Source organism: Galeopterus variegatus, unplaced genomic scaffold, assembly GCF_000696425.1.
Source record: "Galeopterus variegatus unplaced genomic scaffold, G_variegatus-3.0.2 Scaffold6252, whole genome shotgun sequence".
NCBI classification, from domain to species: Eukaryota; Metazoa; Chordata; class Mammalia; order Dermoptera; family Cynocephalidae; genus Galeopterus; species Galeopterus variegatus.
In genome coordinates this window covers 123,415-131,527 of record NW_007732363.1, presented here as the reverse complement: position 1 = coordinate 131,527, position 8,113 = coordinate 123,415, and the positions used below count along the sequence as shown (strand labels likewise).

General features: G+C 43.2%; 1 long non-coding RNA gene across 2 annotated transcripts in view; it reads right to left on the bottom strand.

Moving 5' to 3' along the window:
- The window catches only part of LOC103606056, a 9,921-nt gene extending 2,618 nt beyond the window's left edge, over window positions 1-7,303 (bottom strand). Inside the window, exons 1-2 of one of the 2 annotated variants that reach the window (XR_551843.1) lie at window positions 7,235-7,303; window positions 4,622-4,899 (exon numbers count right to left, since the gene is read on the bottom strand). This is a non-coding gene — a long non-coding RNA (uncharacterized LOC103606056). The remainder of the gene's footprint in view (window positions 1-4,621; window positions 4,900-7,234) is intronic. The other variant, XR_551844.1, reaches the window with a different exon arrangement.
- Window positions 7,304-8,113: the final 810 nt, after the last annotated feature.

Below are 8,113 nucleotides of genomic sequence, written 5' to 3'. Positions count from 1 at the left end.
GACACCAAAACTATTCCTTAGTTAGACACTAGGGCTCCTAGAACTTTTATTTTTGAAATCAAGCTCTAACTAGCAGGAGGAGATGTGTGTCCCTCAGTGCTGGGGTGCCCAGAAAGCCCCACTCCATCCTGGTCAGTTTCAGCCAAAAGACAAGACTATGTTTAGGGGCCCCACTTTGAGATAAACAGAAAAGCAGGTTCAAAGGACAAGGATAGTGAGGGTGCTGACTTGAGTGTAGCCCGGGACAAAAAGACATGCAAGCCATGAAAATTACTTTCAAGTATTAGAAGGATCATCCTGTGGAAGAGAGAGTAGATTTCTTCTGTGTGGCTGTAGCAGGAAGACTATAAGATGGGCTTGAGGATCCCTGCCTCCTGGTCCTCATAGCCTGTGTGATTCCCTCACCCTGAGTAACTTGCTTGCTGGCAGGATACCTCAATGTTGAGGGGAGGTCACTTATGTGATTAGATTGCATGAGATGGTAACTTCTGTCTTGGTAGCAGACTCTCTTCCTTGCTGACTGTGATGAAGCCAGCTGTCATATTGTTAGCTGTCCTATAGAAAGGCTCACATAGCAAGGAACTAAGGGCAGCCTCTGCTCAACAGCCAGGAAGGAACTAAGACCCTCAGTCCAACAACCTGCAAGCAACTGAATCCTGGAAGCTTGGAACCATGTGAGCTTAGAAGCAGATCCTTTCCCAGTCAAGCCTTCAGATGACACCCCAGCCTTGTGAGACACTCTGAGGACCCAGCTAGGCCATGTCTGGATTCCTAACCTGCAAAAACTGTGAGATAATAAAATGTGTATTATTTTAGGCTCCTAAGTTTTTGATAATTTTTTATGGAGCAATGGATAACTAATACAGTGGCTCAAAAGTACAGAATTGGGCTAATGGATAGAATGTCAATAAAGACCAATTTTAGCTGGTAGAGAAAAAAATGTCTAAGGTTAGAGCTTTCCAACCTTGAAATGGGCTGCCTTATAAGTTGGTGAGCTCCCTGTAGCTGAAGGTATTCAAACGTATGCTGATTCATGGCTTAGCAGAGAAGAGAATTTGAGCTTTGAAGGAGTCGTGTATTATGAAATCTCTAGGGTTCTTTCAAACCCCAAGATTCTATAATTTCATGAATGTATGTTGAAAGCAGTGTCAACAGAGTAGGTCAGGTTACATGGCTGTGTTGGGGAGTGATGTGTTAGTTTTTCTCTTATAAGATGCAGGGTGTCTGCCTTTGAACAGCCATGGCAGACAAATGAAGACAGTGAGGTCATGCCGGTCTCCAAGACATCAGGGTGTTTCTGCTTGGTGAGCCAGTGTGGGGGCCATGAGGAAAGATCCTGGCTGTGGAACCAAGCTCAGCACCAGTTCTCTCTAAGTCATGCTCCAGTGGAGACTCGTCATACTCCTGGGCATGGTGGACAGTGCCAGACTTCACCACGGCAACTAGACAATACCATGCACACAATGTTTAACAAACATTTTTTGAATGTATGTCCAAACAAACCAAAAACCCAAAGGTATGGCCTCAAGAAGAGCCTTGGATCAGAGATAGAAGAGAAAACAGAAAAGCTCAGGATGACAGCAGTTACAGACTGAGCTCAGGCTATCCCCCCCACCCCCCTGCCAGAGCAGCCCTGTGACCATGAAGCAGAGTTGTGGAGAGCTGTGGGTACACGTAGGCACCCTGGAGCTCCAGACAAGGTAGCAGCAGGCAAGGGCCAGGCAGCATTGAGAGCTGCACCATGAGGACATGGGCCTTCAGATGGGCTTTCCCTCGCCCTGCTGCACTGTGGCAGTGCTTCGAGAGCCCAGCTTCCTCCATCCAGCCCAGAGCTGAGGAGGAACATGTTTCTGCCCAGAAAACATGATTGTGTGGGACAGTGAGGGACACTGAACTACTGCCTCCACACATTGATTCAGTCACTGAAGAAACAGAGTAAGCACCAATGGTATGCCAGGCACTGTGCCAGATGCTGAGGCTTCAGAGCTCAAAGATATATTTATGTGGCATTCACTGTCAATGAAGTCACAGAGAAGCAAACCAGCAATGCAATGCAAAATGCTAAACTCCATGCCACAGGTAACTGCAGACCACCATCAGATGAAAAGGTGGAGCATCTATGCATTTCTAGGGAAGTTATGACACCTGCTTGGCTTCCCAGAGAAACAACAGGGCTTGTTATGCTTCTAGGCTGAGACCACTGTTTCTGTAGATGCCACCTATGTCTGAAACATTTATCCTGTTCATTGTGCCCTTCCTGGCTGCATTCTTTAGTGTCCCTTCCCCTTTTGGGCACTCAATTTTGACTAAGTTGGCATTTTGTAGAAAGAGTGAAGGAGATGCTTCCTGGTTTTTACAGGTACTAAACACGAAGCCCTAGAATCATGGGAAGGACATGCAGAGTCATTTGCTCCCCTTGGCCATGCTTCCTTACTAAAGGAACACCTGACTTTCAACTGGGTCATGCTGCTCCAGAATGAAGACCACATTGACCTGCCTCCTGTGCAGCTAGATATGATGCAGGATTAATTTCTTCAACATTTTTTTTTCTTTTTTTTGGTGGCTGGCCGATAAGGGGATCTGAACCCCTGACCTTGGTGTTACAACACGAAGCTCTAACCAACGGAGCTAAATGGCCAGCCCTGTGGGATTAATTTCTGACTAAAACGTTGAAAATGCAGGTGTCATGGGCAGCTTCTAAGAGTTATCTTTAAAAGGAAGATGTGAATCTTTCCTTGCCACTTCCCACTTCCTGCTGGCTGGAGTGAAGACTTGTTGGCTGGAGTCCAGCAGCCACCTTGGGCCATGCAGAGGAAGGCACGCATCGAGGGGTGGGCAGCACAGCCACAGGAGTCCACTCCCTGGTGACTTCATGAGGCCACTTGACCCCTGTCTTCACAGGAGAGAGGAGAATGCTTCCACCATGCTTGGACCTTGTAGTTGAGGGTTTTCTTTCACCTGCAGTTAAACCTAATCCTCACTGATATAATGAGCTTTAGTGTCAGACTGGAATTTAATTCCCGAATCTATTCCTTAGTAGCTGAGGGGCTCCAGGCAAGTTACTCTGATTCTCGAAACTGCTGTCTTTTCAGCTATGAAGTAGGAATAAAAATAGCTTCTGAGCAGGGCTGTTCTGATATTCTGGAGCCTGATTAATACAAGATATAAAGATCCTAAGGCAGTGTGGGCAGTCAGAAATCAGTAACTATCTGATAAATAAGTGAACAAAGAAACAGTTTCATGGCTCCTCAGTGATGTGCTGGGTAAGATTCTGCAAAGTACAAACAGCCCCAGGTAATGTGATGTCTGTCCTTGCCTCGCACACGTTCCCTGGATGTGTGGAAGAGACACACAAGTGGCTTCCGCAGATGCCACCCCTCTACCTGGAAGCCATTGTCTCTCTCTCCTTCTTTGTGGAGCGATTCCCTTCATCCCTCAAAGCTCAGCCCGAGGTTGACCCTGCGGGCGGCTCACCTGACTGCCTGGCAGGCACCCACGCTAAACTCTAGGGCAGCTCTGAACTTGCCCAAGGCAGAGACCTTGTCTTGACTGACCTTGTACCACAGGGGCTAAGACAAAGGCTGCCCCAGTAAATATCAAATGAATGAATGAATGAATGAATGAATGAATGAATGAATGAGTAGGTGGCTAGGCAGGCAGGCATTCTAAACTATAGGTAATTGGACTGCATTGGTTTAAAAGATCTGGGCTATTGTTAAAATACATAATAATTTATCCATTTAAAACATGCCTCTTTCTTCCCAACAGATATTCTTTATTTAGTTTTACATAAATGGAAGTGCTATGGTCCCAATGTTTGTGTTTCATCAAAATTCATATGTTGAAATCCTAATCCCCAAGGTGATGGTATTAGGACGTGGGGCCTTTGGCTCTGCCCTCATGAGTGGGATTAGTGTCCTTATAAAAGAGACCCCTTGCCCCTTCCGCCATGTGAGGACACAGCGAGAAGGTGCCATGAACCAGGAAGTGAACCGGCACCTTAATCTAACTTCCCAGCATCCAGAATTGTGAGAAATAAATTTCTGTTGTTTGTAAGTCACCCAATCAATCTAAGATGTTTCGTTATGGCAGCCTGAATAGACAGGAGACAGGAAGGGAGGTTTTTAAAAAATAGGTGTTATTTCATGTTCCCTTCCCACAGCAGGTGGAACTCTAAACACACCCAAACTTCCACCGTAGCCATTAGATCCAGAGGTTTGCACTTGGAAGGGGCAGCTGGTGACTTCCTCAGCCAGCAGTGTGACAAGGGTATGTTTCTGTTCAGACTCCAGGGACAAGATCGTAGAGCTTTACCTCGAATATTTTTTTCCTGTAATTTAAGACATAATCATGAAACCTTAACAAATACAGCGTAAACAGCTTCTCCCTTTATAATATGTATTTTATCTTATGATTTGAGTACAACCTTATTCATTAACATTTTATATTCTGGGTTAACCAAAATGGTAGAGAGAATGTTTAAAATACTTAATTCCAGCAGGTTGGAAGTGGGGAAGTGCCCAAACTCTATGGAAAAAACACATATACAAATAATCAAATAACATATACAAATAATCTAATAAGAGTCTTTCTCTCTTTTTCAAGAAAAGTGTGTCAATACCTTGTTGACCTAGTGCACTAAGTAATTTAAAAATATTTTCCCATCTAAACAGTTCAGTAAATCAGATGGGTCTTAGTAGAAATCCCTTTAGAGCAGAGAGTAATCTTGTAGCTAGACCATCAAGCCTAATTGATTCACATGGTTAAATCTTTAACTGTGGTTTCAATGATCCAACATGTATAAAACCCATTTACTTTATTCTGTGACCTCATACGCTGCTTCCTTATGCATTTGAAAGTTTCCATACCCAGCAGCTGTCTTCCTCTCTTTTCATACTCCTAAAAGCAAAGAAAGAGTAATTAGCTATGAACATAGTTGCATTTTGTTTAGTCTAGGAGCAAGAGTCCAAAGGATTGAATGTCTAATTAGTCTTACCTAAACCCTGTCAACTTCTAACACGTTACCTCTTTTGTTCATTTCTCTGATGCATTCACAATGTGTTTCTAATTCCATTAAGAAGTGACAATTAAAAAGAATTTATTCTTCATTGCTATCTCACAAAAATTAAAAGGATCGTACTTTTCACTGAAAAATCAACCATCAAAAAAGAATCAAATTACCCACATGAATATTTTGAAAGTTCACATGGTCACTTCCTAGCTGAAAGAGTGCGTTTAAGTTTTGTAGCTCTTCAAGGGTCACCTGATGTTCGATCTCATCAAAACAAAAAGAAAATAAATTAAAAACATATAATACTAACAGTAATGCCCATAAAATGCAATTTCTGGAAACCCATAATTTTTCTCTTTACGAGGCCAGTGAGACAGGAGGCTCAGCTCATAACTGCTCCCAGTCTCAACTCTAATTCAGCGGATTCCCCAGACCCAAATCTGGGGAAGGGTTGGCTTGACAGGGCTGGAAAGAATGAGGAGGTGGAGAGGTAGTGGGAGGACAGGATAGGCATTGACTTGGGAGAGGAAAGAGGAAGCAAATAAATAAATAAATAAATAAATAAGAAGAATAAAAATAACCAGGAACTGGGCTGAAATGAGAAAAAGGAGACTGAAAATACTTTGCCACGTCATATTCCAAGACTCCCTTCCCCATCCGGGGTCCTGTGCATTACAGCTGCCTCTCACACATCCTCTGCCCCCCTTCCCAAATCACCCTGAGCTGAGCCAGGAGGAGGACTGGGCTACTGAGCTGACAGCTCTTTTTCTGGGATAAATTTTCTGAACCTATGGCCAGAGGCTCTTGCTACTCTTGGTATTAGGGAAACTGGTTCTCTTTTAGTCACCTGTCGTTAGCTCAATAAACAGATCACCAGGGGAAATCTCCTTCTCACCTGTAGTCTCTTAGCTACTGTCTCAACAATTTGGCTTTTATAAATGAAAATCCCCAAACTTCTGGCTTAGGATAAATAGACTGTCACCAGCAGGTATAGCCATGTTAGGCTCAGATGTTCTTGCACACTTGTGAGGCCTGAGGAAGACAACAAAGGAGGAAATTGGCCCTTTCTCCCGTAGGATCATCTTCTGAAGTCTCTGTGCACCAGCCTCCAAGGTGGCAGCCCCTCCCATAAAATTCCGACTGACACCAAGGCTATTGGGAGGTTCACGATTTTATGAACTTGAAGCACCTTTAAAATTTCGTCTTGGGCCGAGCCTGTGGCGCACTCGGGAGAGTGTGGCGCTAGGAGCGCAGCAGCGCTCTCCCGCCGAGGGTTCGGATCCTATATAGGGATGACCGGTGCGCTCACGGCGCTCACTGGCTGAGCACGGTGCGGCCGGTCTCAAAAAGGACAAAAAAAAAAAAAAAAAGTTTCGTCTCGAGCAATCCCACAATTACTTTTTAATTGGCTTTCATTGAGGGACAAAGTTGGAAACCCAGCTCTAGAATGGAAAAACACTGAGACTGAAGTTTTTACTTAACATTTCACTGCAGGGCTCTTCTGAGAAGACCTGAGCCCAAGAGGTCTTATTCAAAAACTGACTGGGGAAAAGATCTCAATAGTATTTAAATACATGCAAAAGGTGATTCCATCAGACTGAAGGGCCATTTCCCTTACAGACAAAACACGTGACCACTGAAGGAATTCAAAAGTTTCTTTGACCAAACCTTCTCCAGAATCCAAAAAAGCAGATGGGAGTGTACCAGGCTCACACACAACACATATGAGAAAAATGAACTTGGGTCTGAGCTTTAACAAGAAGGTGATGCCTCTAAGAACACACATGTGACTTATCTTGAACCCAACATGTGCATTCTGGGGACAGAAACAATTTTTTTAAGAATTTGAAAATTATTTTCCTTAAGGTTGGAAAATTACAGAAAAAACAGGCTATTCTCTCAGTTTTCCACATTGTATTTTTCTGAGCTAAATATACAGTATAAATACTTTATCAGTCCTAAATTACATGAGTTATAATCCTAAACTAACAAAGTGACTCTAGATTTGTACAAAACATATTGATAACATATTGCATTATCCCTTCTGCAAACTTCCATCTTTCCACTGCCCCCGTATATCTTTTCCCCTTAGCTTCAATATTTCCTAACTTTATACCATGATAATTACTTGTCTACTAACTACCTTATTATGTGGAATTGACCTTTCGACTTTCTCTAACTCCATTGCTGAGAGAGAAAAAAACAACAAATAAATTTCCCTACCTCCCAGGAGGGGGCTCCCCAATTCCGAAAGAGACTAACTCATCTTCTCTCAATAAATTAACTGGAAATGCTGCTGAGAAAGTGAAGTAAAAGCCGTCATTAATAATGGTAATGAAGGGCATGAAATCTAAAGCCAGTGCGATTCTATCATTTTCTATAATTTATAAAGGGCTTTATAGTAATTTTCATTTCAGCATAAAATACAACCCAAAAGCCTCACTTTCTCCCTTCACAACTTCTCCCAGAAGCATCCCAACAAATATGCCATCCGCCCCCGCCCCACCTTTGACATGCACGCGTGACATAACGCAGCTGTCGGTGCCAGCCAGGGTCTGCTCTTTATCCTCCTGGTCATTCCCATTTTTGTTTCCTGGCTCCACATACACACGCTCCTGCTTCCCCTTATCCCACCCTCCACGAAAATCAGGACATGGATGGAAGGTAACTACAGAAGATTTGTCAGACTCGCAGTACAAAACTATGTTAACTAAATTTCCATTGCACTTAAGAAAACAGTTCTTAATTCTCACAGACCTCATCAAATGTTCGCATGTCATGACGGAAAGCGAAAATCCAATGATCATTAGCCAACTTCTTCTGAAAAGGCAGCAATATAAATACGTTTTAGAGAAACACAGCTACAAAACAGGGCCATTATTGTGCTTTTCCTTGAAAATATAAATCAGGCCTTTGCATAATTGCATGTTTTTAAGGCAAATTTGGAACACAAAGCAGAGAAAACATATGTCCCTTCTGGGTACTCCTCTGCTTGGCAGGGCTTGAAAATTTGTAACTGCCATCGACAGCCAGTCACATTGTATCACTAAAAAGCTTGAATGACTTGTTTTCCTACAAATAAAAACAGAGGGTAAAGCCTGA